Raw genomic sequence first — 19,268 nt, 5'->3', positions numbered from 1 at the left:
AGCCAGGTCTGGGCAGCTAGGTTGTGTCAGTGATCTACAAACTTGTCATCTGGCTAGGAGGTAGACAGACCTATTGTACAGTGTGTGAAATCTGCATGTAGATCAGTCCAAGTTAAATACTGTTTCTTTAGAAGAGACAAAACAAATGAGGTAACATCTCTTATCAGACCTACGTCTTTAGAAGGGCACTGTGTAAGCTCAAAGCTTGTCTCCTTCACCCTCAGCTTCTGGTCCAATAAAAGATATTACCTCCCCCTCCCTGTCTGTCTCGTATCCTGCAACCATCATTGCTACAGCAACACTGTAAACAACGTATGTTTAACAATGTTCTGCTTCCTGGTAAAGCAGATTATTATATGGGATATGAATGTAAAACAAGTTCGCATCCTTTGGATACTGCATTCAGAATGGCTGTTACAGTGCGTTTGTTGATCCAATGCCAGTGATGACTACGTGACACTTAAAAATCAAATAAATTAATCCAGGGGGGAAAAGGTCTGGTTACAATAACTTCTGATAACCATTGGGTATGTACTAGGAATGTTAAATATTGACTAGTTGACTAATCAAATAGTCGATAGGGCGCCTCTGCCTTTGAAATGTAGCAACAGCCCTCAGGTTCAGCATCCCAGGCTTCATGCGGTGCTACTGCTTTGAAATGCTGCGTGCATCCTGATGCTGGGCTTCCTGCGGCATTTCAAAGCAGCAGCGCCACGTGGAGCCCAGGGTCTAGCCGCGAAGTACCTCCTCCGCTCCCCCTCCCCCTTGCTGCCTCTTTCTGATAGAGGCAGCAAGGGGAGGAAAGCAACTAGTCGATTAGCCTATTGACTATCTGATAAGCATTTGCTCATCAGATAGTCGTCTAGTCCGTCACATCCCTAATATGTACCATCCGAAATATGGACAGTTGTCTCTGGCATCCAGTTAAACTGACTGCTGACCAATTAGTCGCTACCAGTGCAGTGGTAAGTAGGGTTGACATGACACCTGGCTGTGACCTAATGCCAAGAAGCAATGTGCAATTAGTTTTTCAGAGCAGCTATGCTGCTTCAAATTGATAATCATCCTTTTCAATTTCATTTTTTAAATGGAACTGACACACAAAATCAATGACATTTAATAATAAAATGCCCTTTGAAATTTATTTCATTAATGTGAGATGCTGTCTAGGCTTCGTAGTAAAGCCCCGCTTTCTTGTTTTATTTTCCTAACCTTTTAAAGAATGAAAATGAATAAATGGTCCTAATAGTTATGTACATAAATAAATGAAGTTCAGCTCATTAGAATTATGACTTTTCCAGGCTGACTGTCCACTGGGAATAAATGTATTGAGGATGGATGTGTTTATAGAAAGAAACTAGAAAGAGCTGTTTTCGGTTTCCATGCACTTTCAGCATTCTGTATGTATTTTGTGTTGTACCTGCCAAGGGTTTGAAATGTAAGTGCAAAGCATAAAGTATAATAGGCATAAAGCCTTTAAGCCTATTGTTGTAACTAACCCTTTATGTTTTCAGTGGGAAGTTTGTAATTTTCAGAGGCTCCCTTACTTTTGCTGACCAGGGGTTGTTAGAGACATTTAGTTTTGTACTTTGCCTGCATGTACTTTTGTACTTTCTCCTCACAAGGTGTGTTGTCTTTGTGCTCTCTTGAGCAATGCTGTCTTGAGCAGTCCTCTGCTCTCCACGATACCTGTTAAACCAGTGGTTTTCAACCAGGGGTATGCATACCCTTGGGCTTACTCAGAGGTCTTCCGGGGGCATGTCAACTTGAATAGATATTTGCTATTTTATAGCAGGTTACATAAAAAGCACTAGCAAAGTCAGTGCCAATGAAAATTTCATACAGACAAGAACTTGTTTAAAATGCTTTACAGGCAGTCCTCGAGTTACGCGGATCCGACTTATGTCGAATCCGCAGTTACGAACGGGGTTTGCTGCCCGTCTCCCTGGTCTGCTGGAGACCAGCAGACCAGGGAGACGGGGAGCACGCGGGCAGTAGACAGCCCGGACGCGCCGCGGCTTTCCCGCAGCCGGCGTCCTCAGAGGCTTTGCTCCCCGTCTCCCTGGTCTGCTGGAGACCAGCAGACCAGGGAGACGGGGAGCAAAGCGGAGCAAAACCGCGGAGCACGCGGGCAGCGGACAGCCCAGATGCGCTGCGGCTGTCCCGCTGCCGGCATGCTCCGCGGCTTTGCTCCGCTCTGCTCCCCATCTCCCTGGTCTGCTGGAGACCAAACCCAGCTGTGACTCTGCAATTTAAAACACAGCATGAGCGGGGGGCAGGCTCCCACTGTCTGTCTTCTAAATTGCAGAGCCACAACGGGGTTGAAGCTGGGACTGAACCAGGCAACCAGCTGCCTATCAATTAATAGAATTTTTATTGACTACTCAGTTAAATACAAGCTTCTTAACATCTCTGGTATAAGCAGACGTGATAAATTGATGGGTGGTGGATCAATCACCACGGCGTAGATCCACCACGTAGTGGAGACAAGCCCTGATTTTTAAAAGGGAAAATTTGAAGTGAAGGATGTTTTCAGTTGGCCATTCTCTTGCTAGTCATCTTTCCTACTCTCACGTCTCCTCTCTCTCACTAGATTCCACACCTTTCAGTCTACTTCTTGCCCTCCTATCTCCATTTATTGGTAAGAAGTGAAGCTGTTTTCTCATTTATAGTAGAAGGCGAGTGGTTTGACCAGGAACAGCCTAGAACCTAACTTGAAGTGTAGGGGAGCAAAAGGAGTCTTGCTTGGAGTCTCTAAATGGAATTTTACTGCAATCTAAAAAAATTGTATGTTGGAGGAATGAAAACCTGATAAACTGGATTCCGATACCACAACCCACATTGAATAGAAGTTTTACTTCAGTGTATTTGCATTCCCACATTACTGAGATTGGGGTGCCATTGTGCTGTACAGTCTACAAACACATGGCTGAAGATAGTCCCTGCGTGAAAGAGCTTACAGGCTGCATTACTACAACGCAGGACAGAAGACACGGGACAAATGACTTAGCCGTGGTCACATGACAGCAGACAGAATCCAGTCTTCTGTTTCCATTCACAGACAATGCTGACATTCGCTGAAGTTCACTGAAAGCAGAGAGCAGTGCCATCAGGAGCAAATGTGACCGAATCTGTCCCTATATTTCTACAGGGACATGTGTAATTAGCCATATGCTCATATTAGACTCTTTTTATCTTTTGCTCTTTTATCTGCAGTTGCTTTTACGGAATATACCATGTACGGCAGTTCTAACAACTACTCAGAGTGGTTCTATTTTTAGCTCTGTAATAATGGATAAATGTATGATTCTTCAACTAACAACCTGCTTGTTAGCTTAGATTACTGTCTAATATCAGTGGACTATTACTTGATGTATGGAATCAATTATAAATATTATCTAATGTATAAGGTTTTGGGTGTAGCAGAGAGAGGCTTATAACATCAAATGGGATAGAACTTTTTCCATTTCTTTAAATCTTGTCTTCTGTTCCCTCTCTTGTCTTTTTTTTTTGTTTTTTAAACTGGTAATGGGTTATTCCTGTTTCAGAGGAACCCAGCTCTCTTCTGAACTAAAGGATTGCTTACAATTGCTGAAATAATGCATGTAGCTTACTGCTACTGCTTTGTCTTGGGCTGGACAGGGACTTCAGGCACAGCCTGGAGCAAACAGTGGTGTGAGAGCTGTTTGGTGTCAGGATTAGCACCACCCAGGGTTATTCATTCTGGGTCAGATTCACAAATGAGCTTGGGTGTTACAGTGCTCAGCACCACTGTATCCAACTCTTAGGTGCCTCACAAACCACTGGGATCGACAAAACTTGAGTTTGGTGCTCCCTTGTATCACTTGTAACCCACTGTTTAGGGTTCTTATCTGGGAGTTGGGAACCCCTGGGTTCTAGTGCCCTCCTTGCCTTAGATGGAAAGGGATTTGAAGAGGCATCTCTCGCCTCTTAAGTGAGTGCTTTAGCCACTGGGATATAGGGTGTTCTGAAGCAGCCTCTCTGTCTCAGAACAGAGGCTTTTACATTGTGGATAAATAATTAGCCAGAGGGAGAAAGGAGCAAGCATAAGCATGATAATGACTCTATGGCTTGGTGGATAGAGCATTCACCCAGCATGTGGAAGAGCCATCATCCAGTTCCCCCAGTCCTATGGCTGTCCCACAGCAGAATGTCTCCTAGTTCAGTGATAGAAATGTAGCTGTGTTAGTCTAGTGTAGCTGAAACAAAAAACAGGACTGTGTAGCACTTTAAAGACTAACAAGATGCTTTATTAGGTGATGAGCTTTCGTGGGCCAGACCCACTTCCTCAGATCAAATAGTGGAAGAAAATTGTCACAGCCATATATACCAAAGGATACAATTAAAAAAATGAACACATATGAAAAGGACAAATCAAATTTCAGAACAGAAGGGGGATGGGGGAGGGGAAGGTAAATGTCTGTGAGTTAATGATATTAGAGGTGATAATTGGGGAAGCTATCTTTGTAATGAGTAAGATAATTAATGTCTTTGTTTAAGCTTAGGTGTAAAGTGTCAAATTTAAGCATGAATGACAGTTCAGAGGATTCTCTTTCAAGTGTAGTCTTAAAAGGTCTTTGAAGCAGGATGCAGGTAATCAAGTCATTGAGACAGTGTCCTTTCTGGTTGAAATGGCAAGAAACTGTTTTTTCTTTGTAATCCTGTCTAATATCTGTTTTGTGGGCATTGATCCTTTGGCGAAGTGTCTGAGACGTTTGTCCAATCTACATAGCAGACGGACACTTTCGGCACATGATAGCATAAATTATATTTCTGGATGCGCAGGAATATGTGTTCTTGATCTTATAACTCACTTGGTTAAGTCCAATAATGGTATCAGCAGAGTGAATATGTGGACAAAGCTGGCAACAGGGTTTGTTGCAAGGGAAGGTACCAGGGTTGGTATTAGTGTGGTATGTCCTGTGGTTGTTGGTAAGAATCATCTTGAGGTTAGGTGGTTGTCTATAGGAGACTATGGGTCTGTCTCCCAGAGCTTCTTGGAGTTTAGTATCCTGTTCCAGTATAGGCTGTAGTTTATTGATAATGTGTTGGACAGGTTTAAGTTGGGTGTTGTAGGTGATGACAAGTGGTGTTCTATTGGTGGTTTTCTTGGGTCTGTCTTGAAGTAGACGAATACCTAGAAACCATCTACTTCAAGACAGACCCAAGAAAACCACCAATAGAACACCACTTGTCATCACCTACAGCACCCAACTTAAACCTGTTCAACACGTTATCAATAGGGAGGTGCTAGAGATCCTCCTCCTTCTCCCCCGGGGCCTGGCTATTCTGTGCCAGCTTGTATCTGGGGCCTGGTCTGCTAGGTGGTCTCTGAGCCCACCTACCAGATTGGGCCTTGCAGGCAAGTTAGGGGAAGGAATGCCTATTTTCCACTGGTTTGCACATTGCTCAGGGCTTAGGAGTCCAGATGCTTAGAGGAAGCAGCTGTGCATGTGCTCAGAGGCAGAAGCATCAACACCTAGGGAGCTTTTAGTGCCAAAACTTAGGGTATGTCTACACTGCCACCCTAGTTTGAACTAGGATGGCTAATGTAGGCATTCAAATTTGCAAATGAAGCCTGGGATTTAAATATCCCGGGCTTCATTTGCATGTTCCCGGGCGCCACCATTTTTAAATGCCCCGTAGTTCGAACTACCTGCCTGTGGCTACACGCGACACGGACTAGGTAGTTCGAATTAAAGCTCCTAATTCGAACTACCGTTATTCGTCCTGCAAGGAGGTTTAATGATAGTTCGAATTAGGAGCTTTAATTCGAACTACCTAGTCCGTGTCGCGTGTAGCCGCGGGCAGGTAGTTCGAACAATGGGGCATTTAAAAATGGCGGCGCCCGGGAACGTGCAAATGAAGCCCGGGATATTTAAATCCCAGGCTTCATTTGCAAGTTCGAATGCCTACATTAGCCACTCTAGTTCGAACTAGGGTGAAGTGTAGACATAACCTTAGGCACCAGGTGAGTTTAGGTTCTACAGACTTTAGCAGAAGCTCAGTGGGGTTTGGTGAATACCAGTAGTGCCTGACTCTGGGATTTAGGTGCCTAAAATGGCAGTTGCGCCTGTGTCCATTTGTGACTCTAGCCCTTAGTGCTGGTCTGTACCAGCACTAAATTGCAACTTGTCCCAACAACCCATGCTGACTCTGGGAACTAGTTTCCCAGCTGGGGTCCATATACTTGTGCTAGCGGGGCTCACTGAAGTGCTTTTAGAGTAGTCATGTAGGCGGTACTTGGACATTGCGGCTCAGGCTCTTGCACCCTCCTCTGGGCTTCAGCGCCTGAGCCTCAGCCTGAGTGATAACATCTACACTGTGCTTTTCAGAGTGCGAGCGCAAACCCATGGACTTGGGCTGGGGGGCTCGCTCCCAAATGCAGCGTAGATCTGCCCCGAGAGTGGTGAAGGAGCTGAAGAAGTTACAAAAATACACAATCCCTCATTAAAATTGTTGTTTTGTTTGTTTTATTTTTTTAATAGTAGAGATGTAGTCCCTCCTACTTCAGGAACTAAGCCAACCACTAACCAAGGCTAGGAAAAAAGCTTTCCCTTGATATGACCTGTCTGAAGTCATATCAAGGGAAAGTTTCTTCCTAATTTTGTGCTCCACAAGTTCGTCCACCTTCCTCTGATATTACTGGCTACTATTAGAAACTAGATGTGTTACCAGAGGGATCACTGGTGCAGTCCACTGGCAAATTTCTCTGTTCCAATATAGAGTCTCATTCAAAACAAAGAATTTTTATTCACTCAAAGGTACATAGCAAGTGGTGAAAAGGGTTACACAGCAATAAGGCTTTCATGGCTTGCAAGGAATGGAAAAGATATATATGTAAGTTCCACTTTATCCCAAGTACCCCTGCATCAGGGTTGGGAGGGTCAGACTGTCCTGCTGCAGTTTCTGTCTGTGTGTTTCCCACACCTCCTCTAGGGAAGCTGCTTCCCATGCATACCTCCACCTCCCCCCCATCTTCTTCTCTCAGCAAGGATTTTTAGCAAGTCAGGGCATGTCTATACAGAATTGCTAAAGCCAAAATAAGCGATGCAACTTGAGCTACATCAATTGTGTAGCGTAAGTCGAAATAACTTATTTCGGCTTTTGGCGCTGTCTACGCAGCAGGAAGTCCGAGTTAGTGCACTCTTTCTCTGACTTCCCTTACTCCTCGTAAAATAAGGGTTACAGGAGTTGGAGTAAGAAGTCTTCCAGCTCAACATTATTTTGACATTGTTGAAATAACTACTTGCTGTGTAGACCCGGACTATGTTATTTTGGAATAACATCAGTTATTCTGAAATAACACTGCTAGGTAGACATAGCCTCAGTGTCCTTTTTAATCGTAGGCCCACAATCCTAGAAAAAAATCTGTGATAAGAGCTAGGACTACCAAATTTGATATGCAGCTTCCTCTTTTCATAACTTAAAAAAAGGCCAGGGTTTGGTTGTGTCAGGAAATGGGATGTGCTGGAATGGGATTGTTTTCCATGACATGGAGAGTGAGGGGCTGCTAGCAAAGAGAGTTATAAGGCAGCAAGGGGCAATAAATAAGGAACCGGGACAGCTATAACCCCACTGGGCCAAAGATGGAGATAAGCTTCCCATCTGCCACCCAGGCAGGACAGCTCCTGCTGCAGCCAGCCCTGGGGAGCCACCGCTCGGACAGCATGGCCCCTGCCAACTCCTGTACCTCTCACATACCCAGCCTCCTGGCCTGAGCCCATCCTCACCCCCGAACCCTCGTTCCAGCACCCCCCAGCCTCCTGTCCTGAGCCTCTGCTCACCCCCTCAACCTTGAGTCCTACACCTCTACACTCCCTGCCCTGAGCTCCCCACATCCCAAGCCCTTGTCTTACTTCTGCACCCCACACAGACCTCCTGCCCTGAAGGATCTGAGCAACGTCAGTTAAGTCTTCTAATAATCTTATAAAATAATACATGTATCTCTCTCCTTCTTTACAATGTTCCACTCAGAAATCCTTGTGTGCCATTTAAAGATTGCATCCCTTAGGGGGCCAGATTGGGGTGCCCTTATTCACACTTACTCATTAGGTGAGCACTTACTCATTCAGCCCGTGTCATAGAAACCAGAAGACTAATTGCATGATTAAATGTTTTCCAGTGTGAGCAAGGTCTCTAAGTGCTTCTGTTTATAATGAATAGAATGCTGTATAGCACTTATAAACAGCCCCAAAAGAACCAATGATGCAAATATGAGAATGGGCATTTTTAACAGAATCCAACACTGCTTATTGTTTAGAAAACAGGCAGATCTGCCAGCAGACGAAAGCCTTGAACTAATTTGAAATGAGTACTTATTAGCTGTATCATTCTCTGATTTAAATTGAACTGGCTTTGCTTTTGAAATGGGGTGGTTTTACATTCTGCAGAAAGGCTGTATTAAAGTGCGGGGGGGGGGGGAAGGCGGAGAGAATCTATTATGGTGATCACTTCTTTTCGTCTCCTCTAGCATGCATAGCTGTGCCAGCACGCATTCTAGCCAATCCTTGTTAAAATAAAAAACATGCTGTCATTCTCAGGCAGGTTTCCATATGAACAGAAACAAAAACTTGCTAGCATAACCCTCCACCTTATACAGAAATCTCTTTCTCTCAACAAGTCTGGTAGGCAGCACTTATTTTTCTGCTTTTCATCTATGTCTGAATTTTGGAAATACTAACTTATGTATATTTTATTACAGGAAGCTGTTTTAGAAGGATAACTGCTCTGAAAAAGTTGGCTTTGTGTCCACTTTGAATCTGACTTGGTATATAGAACCAAGTCAGGTACTGTATGATGGATTTAAAAATGCTGTAGCACTTTCACTTGTTACTGAAGTATGTGTTTGCAACTTTGAATGTAATGCTCAGCATATATTTTTGTTTGTAATGTAAAGTTGTTGTGAGATGCTGTATCCTTAGGAACCTTTCAGGAAATATTCATTTGATTCCAGGTCATACTTGTCCTATTTTTCCACAGTTTTAAAAACAAACAAATGAACCATCTGTTGCTGGTGAAAGGAAGTTGACTCTTCCTTTGGGCAAGGAAGTCTTGATTAGTAAAGCAAAATATCACCTGAATGAATTCCTGATATTTAACTCAGATTATAAACTGAATTATTAACAGTTTCAAGAGCTGTTAAAAATTCATTTGCATAAACTACAGTTATAGTTTTGTTTTGTTTTTAAATCTGGAGACTGATGAAAGCTAGGAACTCTGGGAATTACCAACTCTTTGGTGCTGAGGTAGTATTAAAGCTATTTATGTGACGGTAAATTAGTACAGAAGGTTATGCACGTTTGCTCTTGGGTAACATTTTCAAAAGCATGCAAGTGACTTAGACTCCTAGGGGACTCTAAATACTATTGGCTTCCAATACTTAGACTGCTAAGGGCCAGATAGGTGCCTACCTTTCATTGAAATCAATAGAAGTTAGGTGCCTAAACACCTTTTAAAAATAAGCTCCTAGTGACTAAGTCTGTTTTGTAAATGGGACTTAGACTCCTAAGGCTAGCTGGTTGAAAATGTCATTGACATATTTTTCCACCAGAAAATGCCATTTTGTCATGATAGAGAATTTTCCATAGGAACATGTGGATACAGAAATGCTCCATTCTGATGTCCACGAGTTCCATTTTAATTTTTCATTTTGAAATATTTTGTCATTTAGAAGTTTTATTTCATAAGAATTTTTTTAAAAAAATGAAATTAGAACAAAATATCTCAGTTGACTCAAATAATATTTTTCTTAAATTGTTTTATGGGCAATTTTGAAATTGTTGGTTTTCTGTTTCAGAATAAAAACAAATTTTTAAGTGTTGGAATTTTTCATATTATGGATGTTCCAAGTTTTGATCAGTTTCATTCCTAAGTCACTTACATGCGTTGGAAAACTTTACCCTACTTGTGCTCTGCGTTGGAAGTAAAATATCATAGATTTCATCTACCTAAGGCTGTGCTGGGGAGAGAGGGAGGTTAGGAAAAGAAGAAATAGTTTCTTATATATGTTAAAGTGAGTATATTCTTTTAGAACAACCCTCCCCCAATAGACAGATATGCAAATACAGAATTTTGAATGTAGAAAACTTCAGGCATTCCCTGGCCACTTCTGTGGTTCATCTATTCCTTTCTCCAACAGTTATGAGTGAGTTAATATGGATTTCTTGTTTTAGCATTGACAAGAAGGTGAGCGGATAAGGTCTGATCATTATGAGCTTTAAAAATAATCTAGAAAAATGAACCACATGTCTAAGATTTTTTTTAGAGCACTCAAGCAAAAGACTCTGTTGAGCTGAAGTAATGACAAGTTACTAAAATTCTGAGCTTTGGCTTCTGCCCATCTCCTTCCCAACACCCTCTGCATTCTGCTTGTAGTGGGAGTGGCATGGGGAGGCACAAAAGACAGCTATGCTGCCTCTAATGTTACTTAAGGAACTTCTCTTAGTGTTCTGTAATTGTTTGTGAAAAGGATTTTTAATGAGTAAAATAACAATGCAAAAGCTTTTTTTTCCAAGTCATTGACTTTCATTCCATGTCTTTAGCTCCAGCTGAAATGTTAATGGGGTGGCATATAATCGAGTGCTGTCTGTCAGGTCTCTGCACCCTCTCTGAAAGTGTGCACAGCATTCCACTCCCCATCTAGGGATAGTTTGGTTTTCCTGCTTCTCTGGCAATTGCTTCTGACATATAAAATCTGTTCATTTCCATGCACTGTACATGCTTTGTTCATCCAAGTATGCAGGAAAGCTTAGATCTTTAACAAACTTTCTTCTATAGTTTATCTTCCATCCCAAAGATCACCGAATTCAATGGAAATACTCAAAGCTTAAAGTTACGTGCGTACTTAAGTCCCTTACTGAATCAGGGCCTAAGCCCTGGCATGAAATATATACTCGGGTCTATATTTCATCCATGTTCTGGCACAGACACGTGTATATTTTAGCTTCTGGTACCTTGTGATGTAAAGTTGGCAGAATCTCTAGAAACCTCTGGCATAAAATGCACTGACTCAGTGTATGCAATGTTTAAAACAATTATAATGTATTAGTAGTTACAAAACCACACGCTGCGAAGACAAAACTTGGCTATAACCCATGAATAACAAACCTGCATCCCCAGATGGACTTTAGGTCCTTCATTTTCTACAGATCCTACCTCTACCAGGCTGAGTTATTTCTGGTAAGATTAGTCATTCTATCCTGAATGCTGGGTTAGCATCATGCCTGGCTCTTAAAGGGGCCATAAATTGAGTTCATCCAGTCTTTGCCTGTGCAAAATCACACTATGGAGATAAATAGAGCAGAATAAAGCCAAAGGACATTTGTAACTGTTAGCTTGGCGAGGGGTGGGGGGAAACCATGCAGTGATTGTGCCTCTCTCAAGGCAAAGAGCAACACCCCATCAGAGACCAAACTAAAAACATACAAAACAAAAACCTCTGACCCGAAATGATTCCGTGCTTTAATCAGTAGAGGTGAAAGAATTTTGTCTTGTTTTTAAGGTGCCCTGTTGCAGTCCCCATGCACAATGATCATCCAAGTTACGTTAGAAATCCAAATTTGGCTTGACTTCAACCCTTTTGTAGATGGCTGGCCCCTGACTTGTATCCCAAAAGGAGTTAGATAACAATGTATTCTCATTTAACAGAGCAAGAATTATGACGGCCCATCTGTAAGCCTGAGAGTTCTCAAGGAGCTCATTGATATGGCTGGTGTTGTTACAGGAATATTTCTGTGCACTCTTCCTTTTACGTGGTGCAAATTACATTGGTCTGGGGGTACAGCTCTTCTCCTTGGTGCACACATGAGTTGAGGTGGCACACATGCAGTGACTTCCTCGGGTGAAATCTGATGAAGGGGTTGGCTCTGCAGCTTTCCAACAAGACTGATGTTAATCAGCCATATCAAACTTCAATAGATCAGCCAAATCGTTTGTTAAACTTCTGGCAATCACCAAAGTTATTAATTTACTCTGGGAACAACTCCAGCCAAATGATTGAGCTTAATTCCAGGTTAGCCCAACTTCAATTGCAAAAAGTTAAGATGATAAATAATGATTCCTTAATCATTGGCCACAGTTTGGGAACAATCTAATTCTTAGTGTCTCTGATGAGAGGTTGTTAATCAGAAATAAGCGTTTTATAGAGAGGCACCATCCTCGTTCCGTTCCCATATTTGTTAAAGACTACAGTATGAGGCGGCATTGAGGCAACCAGATGCGCTTTATAGATGTTGGATACATGTGTTTGTTGGCATTGGGGAGAAGATATGCTCTCACGCACTGCCTTATGGGACCGGAATGAAGAAAGTGGCTGAAACTTCCTGGGGAAAAAAAAACATTGGCAAGTTGGATGTAATGTCATAACACGTGTTGGCTTTGAGTATTGAACCTGAGACCTTTGGATCTTAAGGCATGTGTTAGTCTGTTACAGTATTGGTTATCAACCTCTGCCTGTGGCTTAGCCTGCATCTGAAGGCAACAGAGCAGTACATGGAGTGGGCTGCGTTGGGCTTGTCTGGTTTTCAGGTGTCAGTAGCTTACTAGATGGGAGAAAGCTGGCTGAGGCTTAGCTTTCTCATTGTGAGCAGTATTTCTACTAGCCTTCTCCTCTGTGATACAACCACGGCTTGGAAATGGTGCAAGTTCCAGGGCTTTCTCAAGAAACACCCTCGGGAATTATGGGAGTTTCCTAGGGGGTTGTGGGAATTTGACCCCTTTCTCTCTCAATTCTTTTAAAAGAAAATGTGATTTTCAATATGCCTGTTGAAAATCTTCCAAAATGCCACAGGCCCAAGAGCAGTGCTGAGACTTTCAGGGAACGTAACCAGTGGACACTGAAGCTTGGTGAGTTTTGCCTAGCGGGATACAGGGTGAAAATTCAGGTGCTCTGACCACAGTTCAATATGACAAGTGTGGATATGCCCAATTATCTGTGGTTTGAGCTGTAAAAAAGAGCCAAAACCTTTACAAATGGCAGTGTTCTGGGATGGAAGGCATAATTTAGAGGGTGTCATTAAGATAAAAATCCCGTTTTGTAAAGTAACAGGCATGTTTAATTTTTTGGTGTGGAAGAACTACACATAGCATGTGAATGGAAAAACCTTCCATTTTTGCAGGGGTTTGCTTGCGGTTTGAATCGGCTTCCCTTAAGCATTTGTTTTTCTTAGCTTTAATTTTGAATGGCTTGAATTTCAGACTTGCTTTCCTTACAACCTTATAATAACATTATTATTTTATCCAGACAGAATAATGCCACAAAAAAAATCTGTCTAGGTGGTAAGATCATTGGCACAGGAACTCTTTAGCTGTATAGTGCCTGGCATGAGAAGGGCCTGACCTTTCATTGAGGTTCTATAATAGAAAGAATAACAATACTTTTTTTCAGATATTTTTTTGTATTTTTTTGTTTTTCTTATGGAAAAATGTTTTTTGATATTAAAACAGCTGGTTTATGGTGGCACAATTTCCAATTGCCCCTTTGCTGTCTGTGTGAGAGAATTTCTTCAAGAAACATTTAGGCTGAATCTAATGAATAGGGTACGCCCATGGCCTCAGAATTATCCTCATCTCAAACTCTCTAGCAGACAATGCAGTCGAGATAAAGTTACAGTCCCATCTCACTAATGGGAAACCAATTAAATTAGTAGCACCAGGATATAAAGCGTATTGACGGAAGGAAAAGCAGTGTGTTCTATAGTGACTTTTTGTGCCTCTCAGAATTAGAAACCCAATGCAGTATGTTCAATTTAAAATCACTCTTTACTTCCATTTTCTAAAACCCTATGATAATACTTCCATGGCCAAGGGCACACTTTTGTGGGGATTTTTTGGATAATTTTAAGAACAGCATTTTAGCTTTATTTGGGAGGAAAAGACCTGACCTTAACTGTTAACTTATAGGCAGAAAACAAAGTAATTGTCTCTCTGTGGGAGGAGTCAATTACAGAGTATTTTAACACACACACACAAGCAATGACTTCTGTTTCTCCTTGGGGGTATGAAGGGCAGTGCGTAGTTTGCTTTTGGTGAAGAATTCTGACTCCAAACATTAAGACGACTATACAGTAAGGGTTTTTTTCCTTTTTTTTTCTTTCTTCTCCAAGGGCATGGTATGTGCTATTTTATACTTCGATTTGGGACAGTTAAATTTCATGACTAGCCTTTATTTGTATTTCAATGCTCTATTGATTCCAAACCAAGTTGTGGTAAAGTTTGGAGTGTCCAGGTGATCAGGGCTGCATGTCACTAAAAGATCAGTATTCTTGTGCATGGTTTAGTTTAGTAACTTTGTACTTCTTATCTAACGTCCTACTGCTTGGTGAATAGAGCAATTATTGCTACAGGGACAAACATCTCAGAAAATGAAATATGGGATGGAAAAAAAATTTTTTTTAATTAAGAATTGCCTGAAGTCAGCCAAAAAAATAGAGATGCTGGAACAACCCTTTTAAAATGTGTGGAGGCACTTTCATTTTACACTGTGATAGCAAGTGTTCTGTGTTGCATGTTCATGTTACACAAACTAACAATATTACTTGTATAGTTTCATAAATGCAGATGGAGCTTTTATAGATCATGCACTAGGAGAAAGGGCTGGATCCTCAGCTGATTTAAAGTAGTGTGCTGATGTCAGTGAAACCATGCTGATTTACACTAGCTAAGGAGCTATCCCTGTGCCAAAGTGCTTGCACGGTAACTCGAACAAATAGGATTCATGGGGAAACAGTTCAAGAAGGAGAAGCTGCATAGATATTATAAATAAAGGGATTCATATACCGGGAGTCATTCTCTAAGGAGGGGTCTGAAGGAAGAGCATAGAGGTACGCTACATTTATCAAAGGGAGATGCCTTCTTTCCCCTGCCTTCCATTTAAATTCCTACCCCTCACCTCTGGATAGATAATTTAGACCAGGCAGACAAGAAAGACAGGACTCCCTTGGCAGAGACCTGGGGGGAAATCCAGCCGGTTAGGAGAAGTCTGTGAAGATTTTCAGGTTTTCTCACCCAGTGAAAGTATGTTCACATTATTAGCTCTCAGAGGGTCAAATGCTGGACCGCTTACTCATAGTGGGTGGCACCTCACTCCCTAAGTAACCCCACTGGCGCCATTTTTCATATGGGCACTGTGCACTGAACTGTTGCACTTTGTTAGAATATTTTACCAGTTCAAGCAAAATGCCAGTTGCTCCAGGCCAGGTACAGTGCAGGTATGGCTGAGTGACATGAACTGGGGGCATTAACCCTTCCTTTCTGATCTTTGTATTCAGATACTGCCATATGTTGTTCATCATCAGTAGAGGTCTTTCAGATTTCTCTGTGGCCTCTCCATACACCCAGATTAATCACAGCGTCTGTCATTCTCAGCCCTTGTACCAGGGTTTGAGATGCTTTAGGGGGGATAAGCGAGAGACTAGCAGCAGTCACTTGGAGCAGTGGTGGAGCAGCCAGGGCCTAGGAGCTGTGGCATGTGAGGCAGTCACTGGAAGATTACACTGCTGAACCTGCTAAAATATTTATCATTGTCTGTGTCCCAGGGGCTGGGAGCCTGCCCTGCCCTGCAGATAGCATTCAGTATGTCATTGGATCTTCAGTGGAACAGCTACAGTTTCACTGGCAGCATTTTCCTCTGGGCTGACGTGACAGCTTAACAGTGATAACACTAGATCTTGTGATAAATTAGTATCATTTATTTATATTGCAGTAGTGCCCAGAGTGTGCAGTCAGGGCCCCTTGGTACCAGGGACTGTGCACCATAATGAGAGGGAGGTCTCTGCCCCGAAGAGCTCACAGTCTAACCTGAGAGGATCCTGTTCACTGAAGGGCATGTGTCTCCTGAACTTGTGGTATTAAAGGTATATGTGACTCTCTTGGGAAAGGAGTTTGGGCTGTAATGGAGAGTGGGGGGAAGAGAGAGAGTGGCCAGTCTCAGTATATCTGCTGAGAAAACCATGTAGAACCCTGCAGCCCCCAGCGTGTTTTCACGTCGGTGTGGTCCTCTGGCCCTCCTTGGAGCTGCCGTGGTCTCTGTTCTGTGCTCCTGAGACCTAGCTGTCCCCTCTAGCAGTAAGTCCCATTCAGAATGGGAATCCTGCTTTCTGTGGAGGGAAGGAAGTCAAGCTGTCCTCCCGTTTCCATTCTAGGACACCCCTCTGGGCCCATACAGCCATGCAGAAGGTTCCTCCACTGTCTGGGGACAGCAAGCCTGGGGCTGCCCACTCTGCCCCATAGCAGAGCTTTTGCCATGAGGCTCTATGTCATTTGAATGGCTTCTGAAGTGCCAAATGCTGGAAGAGAGCAGCGTGGGGCTCTTTCTTACCCAGAATTCCATGCAAACAATGTGGCTCAGATTCCACCACTGAGCCACTAACAGACCCCTTGATTATAGTGAGGCTATTCACACTATAAGGCCCTACTCACATGGGAGAGGGTGACCACATCTGGCCCTATGCTCAGAGCAGTGCTGTCCGCTGCTTTGTGTGTGGCATGCTAAGTGTGTGAAAAACACCCAGTAAACTGTGCTTAAGCAACCTCTTCCAGAGCTAGGCTAACTGCACAGAGTGAGAAGGAACATGGTCCTGCACAAATTGGGTTAAATTAAATTAGAGCAGCAAAACTTTCATTGACTAACACGATCAGTGGGGTTTCGTTAGAGCTTCTTGCTTGACTAATACTACTGTCACGCTGCCTAGAAGGGCTCACCACTGGGAGTGCCTACTTCAGGGCAGACCCCTCAAACTAATTGTATACTCTATAATTAGATATCATCGAGCCAGTAACAAAAGAGAATACCTGGATGACTGTCACAGTCTCACCACAGAATCTCAGACTGTCCCCTTAGATTCTCAGGGCTATCTTTCCCTCCAGACAAACTGCACTGTGTGAAAAATGGCTACTTACACCAAAAACTCATACTGTATTTGATTGCTCCCAGTCTCAAGAAACCAGCCACTTACCCCAGATCAGTCTGTACCCTAAATCTTAAATAAAAAAATGCTGGTAGCCAAATCTATAGTAATCTAACTAAAGGCTACATATTGGCTATAATAAGAAATTGAGAATTACTGAGAGGTTAAAGCCGGTAAAATATATGTACACAATCCATAATTCCAAATGGTAGCAGAGATGTAGCAAGCTGCCATTTTCCCCACAAGTCTCTCAGGTGAACCCAGTATATCTCTGGGGATCTCTGTCATCTTCTGTTAGAATCCAGACAATCCAGAGAGGGAACATCTTTCTTTGAATCTACACTTTTATTTGCTTCTTACACAAAACAAACTGATAGGGTCTGTGGGCTCTTCCTTTGATGATGGAGAGTGAGGAATGTATTTAGAGTCTATGACCTTTAATCCTCTCTTGCTTTGAAATTAGCAGTTTTCTGTTAAAATTCCCTATTTGCATTCCGCAAGGCTCCTTTCTCTTTTGGTGAGTTATTTAGTTACAGTGACACACGTATAGGGTAAATGGTTTCTGTTACATTATAACAGGATACAGATAAATGAAAATAATGCCAGTAACATCCCATTACTTTTCTTGAAGTTTAAACACCAAATACACTCTTAAACATTTAATAATCACTTTGATCTATACTAACACACAAGTAAATTGGCCTGGTGCTTTGGCAGGAGCTGGTACCTGGTCTGCCAGAATCACAAGTATTTAATGCAGTTAGATACTGAGCATCACAAAACACACAGGCAAATTTGTATAGCGCCAGTGAAATCAGTGGAGTGCCTCTTATGTATACCTAAGGATCTGGCCCTGCATGTCTAAGGGGGTGTCTACACTGCAGTCAGAGGTATGATGGCAGGGATGGCGAAGAGAGGTTACTGACTGGATTCTGTGTGTGTGGATGGTGAAGAGAGGCTACTGACTGGATTCTGTGTGTGTGTGTGTGTGTTCGCTGCATACATTGAAGATTGCTGCTCCCATTACTGAGAGTCACAGTTACATAAGAACATAAGTACGTCCGTACTGGGTCAGACCAAAGGTCCATCTAGCCCAGTAGCCTGTCTGCCGACAGTGGCCAGCACCAGGTGCCCCAGAGAGGGTGGACCGAAGACAGTAATCAAGTGATTTGTCTCCTGCAATCCCTCTCCAGCCTCTGACAAACAGAGGCCAGGGACACCATTTCTATCCTCTGTCTAATAGCCTTTTATGGACCTAACTTCCATGAAATGATCTAGCTTCTCTTTAAACTCTGTTATAGTCCTAGCCTTCACAGCCTCCTCTGGCAAGGAGTTCCACAGGTTGACTACACACTGTGTGAAGAAGAACTTTCTTTTATTAGTTCCCCAATAGATTCCCGGGTGCCCTGGTACCTGCAGTCAGTCATCTGATTGTGTCCCTGGCTAAAGACTTTGCATATTCTGTAATCTGCTGTCAGGCTTGTGTTCCTAGAGATCCCCCCTCCTCCTGTTCTAAACTTGAGGGCTCCTGCCATTGGATTGCCAGTTCAGCAAATAAAGCAGTCCAGACCCACATAGTGTCCTTGGAGACTATTTAAAGATGGGTGTCTGACAAGATTCAAAAGTCCAAAAAAGGAGGATGGGGGAAGAGGGGAACCCCCAGACAAGGAGCCTGCTGTGGATACATATTGGAGGGTCAACACTAGAAGAGCTCTTTAACCAAAGCCCTAGGCTGATGCCTCTTTGAGAACTAAAACAGTGTGTTTATCTAAGCCATGGAAATGTAATTTCGGTTTATGCTCTGTTAGCACAACTAATCCTTTCACTGAAGTTCAGTGCAGGCCAGTGTAGTCAATGGGCTGATTGTGCAAAGTGAAGCATACACACACAGCAGTGTTTTATGTACTACATCCTACCACTTCCTGCCCTCGCCTCACTGCCCAATCCCTTCTTGCAGTGCTTTGGCCACATACGTTCGAGAGTTAAAAATGCCCAAGTTAATTTCTGTGCCTTGAATAGCTCCCTTGCATTTCAGGAGACTGGCTTTCACGGCACATCTGTAAGAAGCAGCTGCGTTACCGCCTTCCACAGAACAAAAGGCAAATTGAAGAGGTAGGCAGTTGACAAATGTGAAAGGAATGAAGAGGTGTTACCATGTTGACAGCACCTTGTACAGTATGTGCATTATCAGTGTGGGTGATTGGAAGTCAATTAAAGAAGAGATGATTGTGGCCAAGTAAGGATTAGCTGGAGCTGGGTGAGCTCTTGAGAAAAGAGCATTGAGAAAATGCAAGGACAGTTTGATCCCCAAGTTCCCCTCTGCACTTTCTTCCTGCTGCT

General features: G+C 42.9%; 1 protein-coding gene across 11 annotated transcripts in view; it reads left to right on the top strand.

The window, feature by feature from the left end:
• The window catches only part of CSGALNACT1 (chondroitin sulfate N-acetylgalactosaminyltransferase 1), a 73,807-nt gene that overhangs the window by 20,324 nt on the left and 34,215 nt on the right, over positions 1 to 19,268 (top strand). For 4 of the 11 annotated variants that reach the window (XM_006125366.5, XM_025185792.3, XM_006125363.5 and 1 more), the window contains one exon: positions 18,964 to 19,040. The exons of 3 other annotated variants lie outside the window; for them this stretch is intronic. The gene's annotated coding sequence lies outside the window, so the exon portion shown is untranslated. Of the gene's footprint in view, positions 1 to 8,562; positions 8,649 to 14,005; positions 14,088 to 15,805; positions 15,876 to 18,963; positions 19,041 to 19,268 lie in introns of those variants that run through there. 4 more of the 11 variants (XM_089778166.1, XM_089778167.1, XM_006125371.5 and 1 more) reach the window with 4 other exon arrangements.

This window comes from Pelodiscus sinensis, chromosome 4 (genome assembly GCF_052426305.1).
Source record: "Pelodiscus sinensis isolate ZL-2025 chromosome 4, ASM5242630v1, whole genome shotgun sequence".
NCBI lineage: Eukaryota > Metazoa > Chordata > Testudines > Trionychidae > Pelodiscus > Pelodiscus sinensis.
Note: the sequence above shows the minus strand (reverse complement) of the source record. Positions and strands in the feature narration are given on the sequence as shown.